Genomic DNA, 5,232 nt, shown 5'->3' on the forward strand with positions numbered 1-5,232 from the left:
TCCATAGTGGCTGTACCAGTTTGCATTCCCACCAACAGTGTATGAGGGTTCCTTTTTCTCCACAACCTCTCCAACATTTGTCGCTCTTGGTTTTGGATGTTTTTGCCAATCTAACGGGCGTAAGGTGATATCTTAGTGTAGTTTTGATTTGCATTTCCCTGATGATTAGCGATGATGAACATCTTTTCATGTGTCTATTGGCCATATTTATATCTTCTTTTGAGAAATCTCTGTTCATGTCCTCTGCCCATTTTTTGATCGGGTTGTTTGTTTTTTTGTTGTTAAGCCGTGTGAGTTCTTTGTATATTAGGGAGATTAACCCTTTGTCGGATAAGTGGCTTGTAAATATTTTTTCCCAATTAGTGAGCTGTTTTTTTGTTTCAATCCTGTTTTCCCTTGCCTTAAAGAAGCTCTTTAGTCTGATGAAGTCCCATTTGTTTATTCTTTCTATTGTTTCCCTCAACTGAGGAGTTATAGTCTCCGAAAAGATTCTTTTGAAACTGATGTCAAAGAGTGTACTGCCTATATTCTCTTCTAGAAGACTTATTGTTTCAGGCCTAATCTTTAGGTCTTTGATCCATTTTGAGTTTATTTTGGTGTGTGCCACTCTGTGTCTTTTGATTGGAGAGTTCAATCCATTTACATTTAGAGTGATTATTGAAATGTGGGGTCCTAATGCTGCCATTTTATTGCTTGTTTTCTGGTTCTCTTGCGTTTCCTTTGTTTCTCGTCCCAAGATTTTTGTACTACCAATTCTGGTAAGAAGTTTTCTATATTTTATTGGCAATTTATGTCTTTATTCTTGTTATTTGTTTAGTGGTTACCATGTGGTTTGTAAAAAACATCTCATAGATGAGACAGTCCATTTTCTCATAGCCTCTTATTTCCTTAGATTAAGCCATTCCATCCCTTTCCTCTCCCCTTCTAGGTTATAATTGTCAGATTTTTTTCTTCCTTCTTGTGTTCTGAGTTTGTGGTTAAAATGACAACATTATATTTATTCTTGGTGTTTCCCTTCCTTTTATCTTTAATGTTATACTTAGCATTTGCTAACCTGTTCTAATGGAGAGCTGCAACTTTCTTACTTTAACTTTCTATTTATCTCCTTTGCTCTGGGTTTTGTAACCCATTTCCTTTTCTTGTTTTTTTCAGGTATTAGGGTCTTCCTGAGCATTTCTTGTAGGGGGGTCTTATGGCAATGAACTCCCTTAACTTTTGTTTACCTGAGTAAGTTTTTATTTCTCCATCATATTTGAAGGATATTTTCACTAGAGTATTCTTGGCTGCAAGTTTTTGTCCTTCAGAGTTTCCAATATATCATTCCATTCTCTTCTAGCCTATAAGGTATCTGCTGAGAAATCTGCTGACAGCCTTATGGGGGTTTCTTTGTAGGTTATTTTTTTCTGCCTTGCTGCCCTTAATATTTTCTCTTTGTCGTTGACTTTTGCAAACTTCACTACTATATGCCTTGGGGTTGGTCTTTTTACAGTGATAAAGTTTGGAGATCTATTAGCTTCTGTCACATGGAGTCCCATCTCTCTCCCCAGATTTGGTAATTTCTCAGCCATTGTCTCTTTGAACAGGTGCTCTGCCCCCTTTTCCTTCTCTTCTCCCTCTGGGATACCTATAATCCTTATGTTGCATTTCCTAATTGAGTTGGATATTTCTCAGAGAGTTTCTTCATTTCTTTTTAGTCTTAGTTCTCTCTCCTCCTCTATCTGCAGCATTTCTATATTCCTATCCTCCAAATTGCTAATTCTGTCTTCTATATTATTGACCCTATTGTTCAGACAGTCCAGATTTTTCTTAATCTCCTCCATTGTATTCTTCATCTCCAACATTTCTGATTGGTTCTTCTTTATAGTATCAAGTTCTTTTGCGACATAGCTCCTGAACTCGTTGATTTGTCTATCTGTACTCTCTTTTAACTCATTGAGTTTTTTAACGAAGGCTATTTTGAATTCATTGTCCCTTAGGTTGTAGATTTCAGTCTCTTTGGGATTGTTTTCTGGGTACTTGTCATTTTCCTTCTGTTCTGGAGATTTAGTATATTTTTTCATACTGCTTGATGGCATGGATTTGTGCCTCTGCATAGAGATAGAGTTTTCTTACTGCTTCCACTTGCTACTACTGGTGGGGTGGGGGGAGGGAACACAGCTGTTTAATCTGCACTAACCAGGATCCCTGTCAGCTGTTCCTGACTGAGCCTGGGCCCCTCCTCATTATTGTAGTGGCCCTGTGGGGTCTTTCATCAACTGTGGGGACAATCGCAAGGGGGCCTTGGGTTTCTGGTGCCTACTCTCACAGACCGCCTAGACACATTCTCTCCTTCGGGTCTGCAGTAGTGTTATGCTCTTTCTCAGTGGCCGGGAGCAGGTTCACCTAGAATTGCAGCTCTACTGCTGTCAGGTCCCGCAAGATATCACTTGTCCACTATGGACCACAGTAGAGCTATGGGTATCTACTGCAGTCTGTGGTTAGCTCACCCAGCTGTGCCACTTCTGCCCCAGGGCCTTCCAGCCTTGTGAGTTCCAGGCATGGCCTCTCCACTAAGGCTAAGCAGAGGCCTTCCCTGTGGCTGCTTTGGGACTGTGGATTTTCCTCTCAGACAAGGGAGTAGTCAGGCTGGGGCTCCAAATTGTCACCACCCACTCGTGCAGTCCTGCTGGGTCTCCCTTGCCCCCTCCAGGCTGCAGCAGGGCTGTGTGTATTAAATGCAGCCGACAGTTGCTCAGCCAGCAGAGCCCCTTTGTGCCCAGGGCCTCCAAGCCTTCTGATTGCTGGGCGGGGCCTCTCCACTAATGCTGAGCAGAGGCTTTCCCTGAAGCTGCTGTGGGACTGTGAATTTTCCCCCTGGACCAAGAAGCAGTCTCACTGGGGCTCCAACTTGTCACTATCCACTTGCACCATCCCACTGAGTCTCCCTTGCCTCCTTGGGGCTGCAGCGGGGCTTTGTGTGTTGGATGTCCCTTGTCTCCTCAGGGCTGCAGCAGGGCTTTGTGTGTTAGATGCGGCTGGTGGGTTGCTCAGCTGCCAAGCCTCTTTTGCCCCAGGGCCTCCCAGAGGTCTGATTGCTAAGGCCGAGTAGAGGCTCTCCTTGCAGCTGCTGTGGGACCATGGATTTTACCACTGGGCTAAGGAGCAATTGCAGGGGTCTTGGGGCTATAGTCACCTGTTTCTACAGTTGTGCTGCTGATGCACATGCATGACCGCCCCTGGTGCTGTGGCGATACTATGAGCTTGTCAGCCAGTAGAGATTTGCTTGCAGGTAGAAGGCTGTTTAGGAGTCAGAGAGTTTTCACCTGTCTCCACATCCTCCTGGGGGGAAGTCTGTCCACCTTCTGATGTATAGCAGTGCTGATCTCTCAGGTGTCCTTAGGTGCTGTGTGGATATTCTTTGATGACTGATTAATGTTCAATTAGTTGTAGATTTGAAGGGGGAGAGTCAAAGAAAACTGCTCACTTCGCCATGTTGCTGACGTCACTCTGGGATTGTATTCTTAATTTCCCTTCATGCTACTTTGTTGTTAGTGTACAGAAACCCATCTGATTTTTGTATGTTCATTTTGTATCCTGCTTTGACCGTATTCATTTATTATTTATAAAAGTTTTTTAGTGGATTCTTTAGGGTTTTCTATAAATAAAATCATGTCATCTGCAAATATTGACAGTTTTGCTTCTTTATTTCCAATTTTACTCCCTTTTATTTATTTTTCTTGCCTGATTGCTCTGGGCTAGGACTTCCAATACTATGTTAAGTAAGAGTGGTGAAAGTGGGCATCCTTGTCTGATTCCCATTCTTTGAGGGATAGCTTTCAGTTTTTCTCCATGAAGAATGACATTACCTGTGGCTCTGTCATATATGGCCCTTATTATGTTGAGGTACTTTCGTACTATACTCAGTTTATTCAGAATTTTTATCATAAATGGATGCTGTATCTTGTCAAATGCTTTCTCTGCATCTATTGAGATGATCATGTGATTTTTATTCCTCATTTTGTTAATGTGGTGTATCATGATGATTGATTTGTGGATGTTGAACCAACTCTGCATCCCTGGAGTAAATCCCACTTCATCATGGTGTATGATCTTTTAAAAATATTGTTGTATTCGATTCGCTGGTATTTTGGTAAGGAGTTTTGCACCCATGTTCATCAGTGATATTGGCCTGTAATTTTATTTTTTTGTGTTGTCTCTGTCTTGTTTTTGCATCATGGTAATGCTGGCTTCATTGAATGACTTAAGTAGTTTGCCCTCCTCTTCAATATTTTGGAAGAGTTTGAGAAGGATAGGCATTAATTCTTCTTTGAATGTTTGCTAGAATTCACCAGGGAAACCAAGTGGTCCTGAACTTTTATTTTTTGGGAGGTTCTTGATCACTGTTGATCTCCTTACTGCTTATTTTAAAATTCAAATTCTCTATTTCTTCTTGATTCCTTTTGGAAGGTGTATGATTTTAAGAATTTATGTATTTCTTCTAGATTATACAATATATTGGTGTATAGCTTTTCATAGTATTCTCTTATAATCTTGTAATTCTGAGGTGTCTCTTGTAATTTCTCCTCTTTCATTTCTGATTTTATTTATTTGAGCCTTCTCTCTTTTGTTCTAGGTGAGTCTAGCTAAAGATTTGTCGATTTTGTTTATCTTTCCAAAGAACCAGCTTTCGGTTACACTCATTTTTTCTATTTTTTTTTGGTCTCTATTTCATTGATTTCTACTCTGATTTTTCTTATTTCCTTCCTTCTGCCAATTTTGGCCTGTGTTTGTTCTTCTTTTTCCAGTTCCTTCAGGTGCACTGTTAAACTGTTTATTTGGGGTTTTTCTTGTTTGCTGAGGTAGGCCTGTATTGTTATAAACTTCCCTCTTAGAACTGGTTTTGCTGTATCCAATAGATTTTGGCATGTCATATTTTCATTTTCATTTTTCTCCAGGTACTTTTTGATTTCTCCTTTGATTCGTTCATTGACCCAGTTGTTGTTCAATAGCATTTTCTTTAATCTCCACATATTTGTGGCTTTTCTCATTTTCTTCCTGTAGTTGATTTCTAGTTTCATAGCTTTGTAGTCAGAAAAGATGCTTGGTATTATTTTGATCTTCTTATATTTGTTGAGACTTGTTTAGTCCCCTAATATGTGATCAATCCTAGAGAATATTCCATGTGCATTTGACAAGAAAGTGTATTCTGCGGTTTTTGAATGGAACGTTCTCTATATATCCACTAAGTCCATC

This window comes from Equus caballus, chromosome 12, assembly GCF_041296265.1.
Source record: "Equus caballus isolate H_3958 breed thoroughbred chromosome 12, TB-T2T, whole genome shotgun sequence".
Lineage (NCBI taxonomy): Eukaryota > Metazoa > Chordata > Mammalia > Perissodactyla > Equidae > Equus > Equus caballus.